The sequence below is a fragment of the Notolepis coatsorum genome (genome assembly GCF_963971535.1).
Source record: "Notolepis coatsorum genome assembly, chromosome: 18".
NCBI lineage: Eukaryota > Metazoa > Chordata > Actinopteri > Aulopiformes > Paralepididae > Notolepis > Notolepis coatsorum.
The window spans coordinates 21983424-21996077 of record NC_140182.1 but is presented as its reverse complement, the minus strand read 5'-3'; the positions used below and the strand labels follow the sequence as shown (position 1 = coordinate 21996077).

The 12654-nt window shown below is 43.5% G+C and overlaps 1 long non-coding RNA gene across 1 annotated transcript; it reads left to right on the top strand.

Moving 5' to 3' along the window:
- The first annotated feature begins 9386 nt into the window (after positions 1-9386).
- LOC311244727 lies at positions 9387-10398 on the top strand. Its single transcript, XR_014620717.1, has 3 exons — positions 9387-9525; positions 9702-9811; positions 10109-10398. It is a non-coding gene; the product is annotated as an uncharacterized lncRNA (long non-coding RNA).
- The last annotated feature ends 2256 nt before the right edge of the window (positions 10399-12654 follow it).

Sequence of the window (12654 nt, the reverse complement as noted above, 5' to 3'; positions counted from 1 at the left end):
ACTGTATCTACAAAACCTTCTGTTTAATCATCTTCCATTTATTCATTTGCTTAGATTTTTCAGGTCTGGTCAATTTTAGCATGGTGTTATTCACAGTAAAAAAAGAGAATTGAATTGATATTCTCATTTGGTTTATTACAATTTACTCAAGCCTAGTAACAGACACAGTACTGACACTGGAAATACATTCCCTGAGATCCATAGATGTCTCTAGAATCAGATACCAAGAACATGCAAATAAACCATTTAAAAAAAAGTTTGTAAATGTTTATTCTACGTTCTTATGGAATGAATGAGATAAAAAATACAAAAAAAAAAAAATAAAAAAAAATATATATATATAGATTTTAATAAATTGTGAGTACATTTTCATAACGCGATAATTTGCTGGGTAATTAATTTATCTAATTAACGCGATAAACTGACAGCCCTAGTTAAATGTTAAATGTATTTTCCAGTGCGATAATGATTATGATTACGATAAGATCACTGTTCTGGGGGCATTTTTGTGCTCATCAGTATTCTACCATTTCTCTTTTGCAGTCAACAACATCGAGAAAAGCCAACAAGACAAATATAATGCCATGGCTCAAGATAGAGATAACCTACAGCAGAATCTGAACACTGTGAGCAAAGAAAATACGCAGATACAAAATGCCAGAGACAGGTTACAGGCCAGTTACATGACATTGAGTACCACGAAAGATCGTATACAGAACACAAACAATGGCTTGATAACGGAAAGAAACACTCTAAGAACCCGTAAAATGCAACTACAGAGCAGTAACAATGCTCTAATCATGGATAAAGAACAGCTAACCAGAGATAAAGAACCGCTAAAAGCTAGCCGTGACCAATTACAGACAGATAAGGACACCTTGATGAAAGGCAAAGACGAGTTACACAAACGTTACATACAGGTGATTGGAGACAGAAACCAGGCTCGGAGCAGTTGTGACTCGATGACAAAGGAGAGGGACCAGTTACAGAACAAGTACAACAATCTCACAAGATCAAGAGAGCAGTTACAGGGCAGTTGCAATGCTATAGTTAAGACATTCGAAGAGTTACAAATCAGCCACAACTTTAGCAACAGTGAGAAAGAGCACATAGAGAAGAGTCACGTGAACTTGACGGCAGACATGATCATGTTACAGGGCAATTACAGACATCTTGTTGACGCTAGACACCAGCTGCAGGAAGGTTACACCACCTTGATGGAAGAGAGAGGCCAGTTACAGATCAGCAGCAAGAACATAACGGAGGAGAGAGACCAGTTAAGGGACAATTACAACAACCTGACTCAACAGATAGAACAGCTACAAGCCAGGTGTCACAGCATCACAACAGAGAGAGACCAGCTACAAGTGACATTGAACGCCGCGATTGCAGGTAAGAAAAAATTAAGACAAAATAATGATGTCTTTGAGGAGGAGTGCTAAGACATGTGTAGTGGTAATGATTTTACTTAAATTTGTGATGTCATCAGGTGACTTTTTGTAGTTGGTCCATAGACCTCTCGCGGGTGACGTATTTTCTGGCTCTCCAGTCTTTGCTGCTATAAAGAAATTAATACTATTAATTAGGGGTGTAACGGTACACAAAAACCATGGTACGGTACGTAACTCGGTTTTGAAGTCAAGGTTCGGTACGGGTTTTGGGTACAGTGGGGGAACGTTTGGCTTTCCATGTTCCACTCAGGGGTGATGTAGTGTGCAGTAACTAATTGTACTTGTAGGGCTGTCAACGAATATTCTATATTGAAATTAATAATCGACTTGTGAAAAAATAAAAAAATAAATAATAATTATATTAGATTGTGAAAAAAACAGCCCTCGGTGGGCGGTCGTTAGTGGTTAACATACCGTTGTATTCGTTCGGTACACTACACAGCCGTTCGGTACGGTACGGCGTACGGTACACACTGAAACTGTTCGGTTCGGTACGGATACGTGTACCGTCCTTTACACAATAGATCGCTCCTAGCTTCGTCTGTGGTTCAAGTCACCTGACGTCCCCAGTGCCACAGCATTCTCTGCAACATCTGGTAATTTGAAAAATTCAAAAATTGGAACATTAACACAAATGAATGGAAGTGGATACGGACCACTAGCCTAGCATAAAACTCCAGGAGAGTTGTTTTTGGCCAACAGATACTAGTTGGTCTGTAGCCGCTTCCGATTCATTTGTGCTAAGCTAAGCGTATTTCCCATAATGTTGGTGTGTGCCACTATTGATTGATTGATTGAATTGATTGATTGATTGACATTTTTATTAACAGATTGCAGAATGGGTACAATACAGTACGGCTCAATACACACAATTGTTAAGGGGATGCAGACCAGAGAAAGACTTTCGTCTTGTTTACATCAGGGTCCACCATTTTCAATTAATCATAACATGACAAACTGTACATTGGATTATCGACGATTGATCGATTGATTGATTGATTGAAAACTTTATTAACAGATTGCAGAATGGGTACAGTACAGTACAGTACAGCTCAATACATAGGCCTACAATTGTTAAGGGGATGCAGACCAGAGAAAGACTTTCGTCTTGTTTACATCAGGGTCCCCCATTTTCAATTCATCATAACATATATGATACACACGACATACAGACACTACTGCTACATCTATACATTTATGACATACCAGATTTGCAAATACAGTACTGTTTGTGATACAAAAAGTGTCCAGAAAAGAGAGTATATACATTTGACGTAGAAACTGTACATTGGAGGAGGTTGGGTAGGTGGGGTGGGGTTGGGGAGTTGGGGGGGGGGAGACTGTACATTGGAGGTGGTTGGGTGAGGGGGGGTTGGGTAGGGGGTGGGTGGGGGACACTGTACACTGTACATTGGAATATTGACAAAGCCATACTTGGTCATTTACTGTTCATTGGAGGGGGTTGGGTTAGGACATTTGCAGGGGCCAGTTTCGAATTGCAGTCTCCCGTAGGTGTTCTTTGAGAGTGTTTTTGAAAGTGGGTAGTGATTCACATTCCTTTACAGCTTTGGGTAGGGTGTTCCACATTTAAGTTTGTTATTTGAACCGAAGAGAATGGACTCTGTTTTGCCCATGTGTAATGATAGTTTGTTATCAGCGAGCCATATGCAGATTCTGCCTTGTTCCGAGCTGAGGGTTTTTTCAACCTGTAACTTGTTCTTGTCAGAGACCAGCAGGGCTGAGTCGTCCGCAAACAGGAACAAGTTGCAGTCACAAGCTGACGACATGTCATTTGCATAAATTAGGAACAGTAGCGGTCCTAGTATGCTTCCTTGTGGAACACCACAGCTCACTGGGAGGGGGGGGGGGGGGGGGGGGGGGGGATAGGGTACCGTTTACCTCCACCATCTGTTCTCTCTCTCTCTTGACGAAACCTTACTTGGTCCCAAGAAGAGGGTCTCGTGTATTATTGGGTTTAATATTAATAGGACATTTATTGTACATTGAAGGGGGTTGGGTTAGGATATTTACAGGGGCCAGTTTCGAATTGCAGTCTCTCATAGGTGCTCTTTGAGAGTGGTTTTGAAAGTGGGTAGTGATTCACATTCCTTTACAGCTGTGGGTAGGGCGTTCCTAACTGCTTACATCTGCTTACATCAGAGACGGGAAGGAACTGAGACATGGACCTCCTTGCTACTTCCATCACCAGCTCTGGGGAAATAAGCAGACAAGGCACTCTACGAAATTGCTTACCAGTAAAAGTAGAGGAAGCTTATTTGATTGAGCAAAATATTTTCAATGTTTAGGGTCTTAGAAACATATTGAGATTTTAAACTAGGAAAGTCATTCAGCAGATCTTTTTTCTTACAGGGATTTTTGTTATATTTTGGGATGACATATTTCCCCTTTTTCTTTTAATATTTCCAAAAAACAAGGGTAAACTATAGGCTAACAATTTGGCTGGTTTTGGCAGAGACAATTATATTTACTTTATTTAAATTTACTTTCCTGATATTTAAGCAGTTGATTGCTATTGTCAGTTGTGCTAATGACTAGTGTTGAGTTTTCAGTGAGGACATGGCCTCCCATTAATTTCCCATTCATTCATTCCCTCTTTGCTGTTATAACTGGCGCTGCTGTGATGGCTGCCTTTCTGATCGCTCCGACGAGACTGTGCTTTATTTTGTTAATTTTTATAGTATTAGGAGTTTTATTTGCACCAACTGTTGGTGCATTATATGTGTATGACCGTCAGTCAATCATTGACATTGGATTAAGAAAAACTTACCGTTTGGATTGCTCTCTGGATCGGATCGCTGAACAGCAGAAATGGCCCACCGAGATCCTTTGTTATGCCGGCCACGGACAAGAAAAAAAGCTGCCGCGAAGACGAGGAAAGAGAGCCGGGGTCCGGAACAGACTGAGGTCCAAACGACACAGAACCACATTGCCCAGCATATTGTTGGCCAATGTGCAATCGATAGGAAACAAATTGGACGACATCAGAGCAAGGATCCAATTCCAGAGGGACATTCGGGATTGTAACGTCCTCTGTTTCACAGAAACTTGGCTGAGTCCAGATGTCCCGAATCATGCAATAGAACCGGCAGACCACTTCTTCGTTCTACGAAAAGACCGGACGGCATTAGAGTCACTAAAGAAGAAAGGAGGCGGCATTGCCTTCATGATAAACAAAGAGTGGTGCGATTTAGGCAACACAAAGGAAATGTCTAACCACTGTTCCCCAGACCTGGAGTTTATCACGATAAAATGTCGACCCTTCTTCCTCCCAAGAGAGTTAACGTCCATCATCCTCATCGGAGTGTACATTCCACCACACGCGAACACTGAGGTCGCACTTTCAAAACTTCACGACGAGGTAAACAAACTCCAGGCAGCTAACGTTGACGCGGCCATTTTGGTCTTGGGGGATTTCAACAGCGCGCGTCTTAAAAAGGTGCTGCCGAATTTCTATCAGCATGTGACCTGTCCCACCAGAGGCGAGAACATATTAGACCATGTATACTCGCAATTTAAGAATGGGTACAAGTCACAGGCTCTTAGTCCATTCGGTAAAAGCGATCACGCTGCAATTTTTCTTTTGCCTAAGTACAAACAGTGTCTCAAGCGAACGCCGGTGGTCTCGCGAGAGGTTAAACGTTGGACCGTGACGTCAGTAGAGTCACTCCAAGCAGTGCTGGGAAGCACAGAATGGAGTGTACTCCGTGATAACACAGCCAATATTAACGAATACACCGAAACGGTGATTGACTATGTCTGTACTCAGGTAGAAGTAATAATCCCCACCACCAAAATTAATATCTACCCAAACCAAAAGCCCTGGGTAGACAAATCCGTCCGTGAGGCTCTGAAAGTGCGCACATCAGCATACAACACCGGGCTGGTGACAGGCAACATGGAAGAACACAAGATGGCAAGATACAACGTCAGGAGAGCAGTAATAGAGGCAAAACGGCGTTACAGGGATAAAGTTGAACTTCAGTTTGAACAGGCTGACTCTAGAGGCATGTGGCAGGGCCTCAGAACAATGACAGACTACAAAGGAACCCCCCTCAAACTGAACAGTGACATCTCCTTAGCAAATGATCTCAACTCCTTCTATGCGAGGTTTGAGGCTGTGAATAACAACACCAGCCTACAAACCACGGCAATGGGGGGGGGGGGGTCTGCTGATGGAGACTCAGTGTTCAGGGTAACAGAGCATGAGGTGAGACGGATCTTTAAAAAAGTGGAATCAGGAAGGCAGCAGGACCGGACGGCATCCCCGGCCGCGTCCTAAAAGTCTGTGCCGACCAACTGGCCCCGGTATTCACTGACATCTTCAACCTGTCCTTGGAACAGGCCGTCATCCCCACCTGTCTGAAGAAGTCCACCATCATCCCTGTACCCAAAAAATCTACGCCCGCTTGCCTCAACGACTACCGCCCTGTAGCCCTCACCTCCATAGCCATGAAGTGCTTTGAGAAGCTAGTGAAGGGCTACATCTGTTCCTCCCTCCCCATCAACCTGGACCCTCTGCAATTTGCATATCGCCCCAACAGGTCCACGGAGGACGCCATAGCCCATGTGCTGCACACAGCAGCATCACATCTGGACAAGAGGAAGGGGAACTATGTGAGAATGCTGTTCATCGACTACAGCTCAGCATTCAATACCATAGTCCCCTCCAAACTCATAGCCAAGCTCAGGGACCTGGGCTTGAACTATGACCTGTGCCAGTGGGTCCTGGACTTCCTGACGGGCAGACCCCAGGTGGTAAGAGCCGGCAACTGCACCTCCTCATCCATCACGCTCAACATAGGGGCCCCCCAGGGCTGTGTTCTGAGCCCCCTCCTCTACTCCCTGTACACACATGACTGCGTAGCACAGCGGAACAACAACACCATCATCAAATTTGCTGATGACACAGTAGTGGTGGGCCTGATCTCTGCCAACGACGAAAGGGCCTACCTGGAAGAGGTAGAGAACCTGTCACAGTGGTGTCAGGAGAACTGCCTCTCCCTGAACGTCAGCAAAACAAAAGAGATGATTGTGGACTTCAGGAGGTCGGGGGTCAAGGACTACAGCCCCCTCAGCATCGACGGGGCACCAGTTGAGAGAGTGAACAGTTTCAAGTACCTCGGAGCCCACATATCCGAGGACTTGACATGGACCACACACATTGACAGTGTTGTGAAGAAGGCACGACAACGCCTCTACTTCCTCAGGCGCCTAAGGAAGTTCCAAGTCAGTCAGAAGATCCTTAGGAACTTCTACTCATGTACAATAGAGAGCATCCTGACCGGCAACATCACCTCCTGGTTTGGGAATAGCACTGCACAAGACCGTAACAGACTACAAAGAGTGACACGTTCAGCCGAACGCACAATTAGAGGGGGGCTTCCCACCCTCCAGAACATTTACAACAAGCGGTGCAAGGGGAAGGCTAAGAGAATTATTAAGGACTCGAGCCACCCGAACAACTGCCTCTTTGAACTGCTGCCGTCAGGCAAGCGATACCGGAGTCTTATGGCGAGCACAGAAAGACTCAGAAGGAGCTTCTATCCCCAGGCCATCAGGCTGCTAAACGAACAATAATCGCTAAACGAACAATAATCACTATGCAACAACCATCAAATGCACACAGCACACACACCCACACGCACACACACACTCACTCAAACAAACAACACACTGCAGCACCCACTCTCCACACTTTAGATCACACAAACACACTTACACTTTATATTTATTGATAAAGGATTTGCACTACAACTCGTACACCTACTGTGAATTGTACCTAAACTGCACCTTGTCCATTTATGCCTTGCACTATATAGTATTGTATATTAGTACACTGCACAGTATTGTATATTGTATGGTAACTACGTCTACGAACATTGTACATATGTCTAAACTGAACACTGTGACCTCTTTTTTTTTTCTTCTAATTTTTACTATGTTTTTATTTCATACTTATCTTGTCATGCACAGTCTCTGGAGCGCAACAGTAAGAAGCATTTTGTACAAAAGTATTCTGTACTTCTGTATGACAACTATTAAAGAAACTTGAAACTTGACTTCACATGTGCAATTTCCATGAAATTGAGTGTGAAACCCTTCTTTCACATGACCATGACGATGGAAAATGACACATGTGAAATTGTGTATACAGTAAGCCTAATCACATGGTGTTAGGATGTGGCCAAGCGGTGGAAAAATAGAGTCTGAGGCAGGTTGACATCACCAGTGTTTTGTTTTTATTTCGTCTTTTCTTTTGTTCCCCAGTGGAAAAACAGGCTGCAGTACAACTATATACAATAACATTGCATTTACATACAAAGAAATGCCATTTGAAAATAAGAGCAAAAATACGAAACTATTAAACTTTTCAAACAAACTAGACGCTTGGCTATGAGTACTAGCTCCATCACGGCTGTGTCTCTCTTTCCAGCCTGCTTCTACTTCTCATTGAGAGGAGCTTCTATCCCAGGCTTTATCCTGGAAGCTCCTCCTACAGAGACAAACCAAAATCAATAAACAAACAACTAACACCTTAAATAATTCTGTACAACATGGATACATAATTCCATACCAAGCTATCACCACAAAACACTAAACAGTGTTTAAGACTATATTCCCTTCTCATTATGAATCCCCTCCCCCCCCCTGTACTCTACCACACTTGGTACCTTCCGCATCTCCCCTCTAGAAAAGGTTTTGGCCTCTCCCAGTCCTGGTTGGGCAGCCAGAGGATCTACAAGGAACCAAGTGTGAGCACAGAGACAAAACAGGGTATTTTGGTATTTGCTAAACAATTCAAATAAACACAACATGCTATTATTATTCAACAGAATGTGTTTGTCTTTTATGTATCTGCATGGGCTTTACCAGCATACATGTAAGTGTAGCCGGTATGATCTTACTCTGCATTGTGTTTTTCGATTCGACCCCTGTTAAGGGATCGCCCTGAGTGGGAGTTGAACCCCGGTCTCCCGCGTCGCGGGCGGCATCACAGACCACTATACCAAGAGGTGAATTCACTTCTTGCTATTGGGTCTGGATGCCTCTGGGGAGTGAGTTTTACTTGCAGTACCGCTTAACGTCCACAGCCACTTCACTTACTGTCCCTCGTGACTGTGGATAGACTGCGGTACCTCCGTTACACTCACCCCCCTAAACTCACTCCACCCAGGGCATCCGGGTCTATCGGCACCACGTGTAGCCGGTCTGATCTTACTCTGCATTGTGTTTTTCGATTCGACCCCTGTTAAGGGAGCGCCCTGAGTGGGAGTTGAACCCCGGTCTCCCACGTCGCGGGCGGCATCAGAGACCACTATACCAAGAGGTGAATTCACTTCTTGCTATTGGGTCTGGATGCCTCTGGGGAGTGAGTTTTACTTGCAGTACCGCTTAACGTCCACAGCCACTTCACTTACTGTCCCTCGTGACTGTGGATAGACTGCGGTACCTCCGTTACATAAGATACAAACAATGACAAAGGCCTAAGCTAAATGTTAGCATGACCACATGTGGGGAGCAGGGCTAAATCAATTAGGAATGTTATTGGTAATAATTACAATTCAGATAACCCATTAACCATACACAACTATCACAATTCTATGCCAGCAAGATGTTATTATAAATAGAAGAGTGGTGTGTGTATAGCCAATGTGCATCCTACTTATAGGGTATGGGATAGCCCCCTGACACATGGGATCATATAAAACACATGATGTATGTGCTAGCTAAGATTGGTCAGGTTTATGGATAAAAGAAAATCATGAATAATAAATGCTTTGCTTTTTTGCCTGCAAGAAATGGTCTAAAAATACATCATCACTGAAAAGCCAGACTGGAAAGATAGGCGATGTAATTGATCTGCCTGTTTCTCAATATATATGTTTTGTTTGTTTAATCTCTCAAACCTGTAGGGACCTGTCCTCCTAACTGGAGGAAGTTTCAGAACAGCTGTTACTTCACTTCTATTGTAAAAAGAAACTGGTTCAGAAGCAGAGATGCATGTCGAGCCCTGGGAGCTGACCTTGCAATCATAACTAGCCAACAAGAAATGGTACAGTATGTGTGTGTGTGTCTATGAATGTGAGGGTGTTTGTGAATGTGTGTAAATAAAATGCGTGTATGTGTGTGTAAATGTGTGATTGTGGATGTGCGTATCTAATTATTGCACATGTTTGTGTCAATGATGACCATTATAATGCTTTCAATCGATTTTTTCTTTCCCTCAAGACATTCATCAATCAGTTGTTTACCGGAGACGCCTGGATTGGCCTGTCTGACAATATAGTAGAAGGTACCTGGACATGGGTGGACAACACGAAATTGAGCCCGACAAGCCGGTAAGATATTTTATGCAGACTTCTGTGTCGCTGAACACATGACTTTCCTGGCTGTACTGAACTATCATCCATGTGTTTGGTTTTAAAGGGATAGCTCAGATTTTTGGAACCCCATCTCTATTTACTTTTCCAATGATGATGTTGATTGGTCGAGTCCTTTCTCAGCACAATCCCCACGGTTCCTCATACTAACCAATCAACATCATCATTGGCAAATAAGAAATAGGGCTTAAGTTAAAAAGTCACTAAAGTCATGGCAGAAATATTATTTTCCTTTTTTATATTACTCTTTTACAGGTTCTGGGCTGAAAACGAGCCAAACAATTATGGCCCTGGGCACGGGGAGGACTGTGCAGAATTGACAAGCTGGAATGGAATGTGGAATGATTACGACTGTATAGCAGAAGCACAATCGATCTGTGAGATGTCCCTGAACTGAGGGCCCGTGTGTGGTATAGCCTACTGGTGGTCTTACTCTAGTGGCATAGGGTGGCTCAAAGGGGCACTTCACCAAAAAACAATGCTGTTTTAGCACATAATCTCACACACATCCACAAACGTATTGAGAGTAAAAAAACATTTTAATATGGCCACCAGTGATGTCATTGGGGACATTGAATCCTTGTGTTGTGTCAATTGCAGCACTAGCAATACCTTGTCTTATAGGGACTGCTACCATTTCATTGAGCTGTAATTAAAACAGCTACGAGTTTTTGGATGTGTGTGAGATTATGTGCAAAATAGTATTGTTTTTGTGTGTCCCTTTAACTGGTAATATACAGTATAACGTGTATGCTGTTTATATAAAAAAAAAACATGCACACGAGTGCACGTTTCCGTTGTGTTGCAAACGCTTGCATTGTCTGTAATGATAGTAGTTTGAGTACATTTCCTCCTACTTACAATGCAACTTTCTATAATTGCACTAGCATAGAAAATGTTATTTTTACAAGTAGCCTTATATGGAGATTATTAATGACACGTTATTGATGTGATAATGCAAAATCAAAGCATTGACTGTAGAATTATTATTATGATTTCATTTTTGGGTAATAATCAGTATGTATTGATCAGACCAGCTCTTGCCTCAGCATTGCCTCTACTATATTTAGCTACTGCCTCATGATGTGATTATAATACCACACTGTGTTGTGGTCCATATGCTAAAATGATTTATCATAAATAAAGCTGCTCACCTGCTTGCTGGTGTGATGAGTCAATGCTAATGTCCACTCTGTTGGGCTATAATGTTGTTGTTGACCCGGCTGGCCACTATTGTATAAATAACCTTTGAAATGTAGTCATTGGTTAATTAAGTGCATTAAAGGAGTGCAGTTCCTCTCTGTGCGTTCAGTAAAAAGCTACCCGGTTTAGCACAAATGAATGGAAGCGGATATGGACCACTAGCCTTGCAGCCAGTTCGCTTTCTACTGAACGCACAGATTGGAAATTGGTATCTATCTTCTGTAGTCTCACTCTGAAGAAGACTGTAAGCGCATTTCCCATAATGTTGGCGTGTTCTATTCACTGCCGCGCTACCAAAGCGGTTAACCCTTTCACTACGACAATTCACATAAGGTTAACCCTTTCACTGTGACACAACCGACGGCGACCGTCTGTTGTGTGATAGTAAAGGGTTAACCTTCTGCTGTGTGGCAGTGAAAGGGTTAACACACTCGGACCACCAGAATTGTGGACCCTCATTAGCCGCCTTTTGGACCGCCATTAAAAATGCACTGAAATTGATGATAATATTAACGGCAACAGCTGATAAGCTCTACCTCACTTCCCCCCACCTGTGCATGGACTACCCCCCCCCCCCCCCCCGTTTTTATGTTCCTCTGCGTCCTTCCCATTTTACTGTGTCTCCCAGTGTGTCTCTTGCCCTTCATGTTCCCCTGTTAGTGTTATGTTCCTAGTGTGTTAGATTCCTTGTGTTGATGTTATGTTTCTATTGTTACTCTTGTCTAGTGTTAAGTCTTGTCTTGTATTAGTGTCACTTTAGGCCCCGTTTAGACGGAAACGCTAGCAGGTGAATCCGCAAAGATATTTTTTCGGATGTGCCTTTCGTTTATACGGAAACGGCGTTTTTACGGGGTGAAACCGCAAAAAAGTGAGACTACCTTCCAGGGTGGAATTCCTAGAAACGCAAAAGCTTTGCGCTCTCGTCTAAACTGTTAAACCGTATAAATCTGTTAAAACGATGACGAAAGGGTTGTCACGACTCTGGTCGCGCGTACTGCTTACGTCACAGGTAGCAGGTATGCGCCAGTAGCCGAGACGTAAACAAAGCAAGTATGTCTGACTATATCAACGGAGATCACCTGAAGGCTACATTGGCAGTACTTTTAACCCTTTCACTGCCACACGACATAAGGTTAACCCTTTACTATCACACAACCGGCTGTCGTGTGGCAGTGAAAGGGTTAAATACACAAGAATCTGTCCCGCGGCGTGAGTGGACCCACTGTCTGCGAGTGACTCTGCTTTGGTCCAATCACATTCCCCATCCACAGTCTGCGAATCAGAGGCAGAGTAGGGCGGGTCTTCACAGCACGTCATGTGACATATGCGCCAATCGTGTGACAGCGGGGCTCCGTCGTTATAGCGTCGTCTGCACGGAGAATTCCACCCCAAAACGCTCGTCTAAACGTAAAATTAAAAGTGAAACCGCAAGATGACTTTTGCGGTTTCTGTTCACAAAACGCTCGTCTAAACGTAGCCTTAGTCTGCCAGTCTGTATTCCCTCCCAGGTGTGTCTCATTTCCAATTAACCCTCATGTGTCAATTACCTTGTGGATTTAAGTTCTGTGTTTCCTTGTCTTTTTGTGGGTTCATTGCTC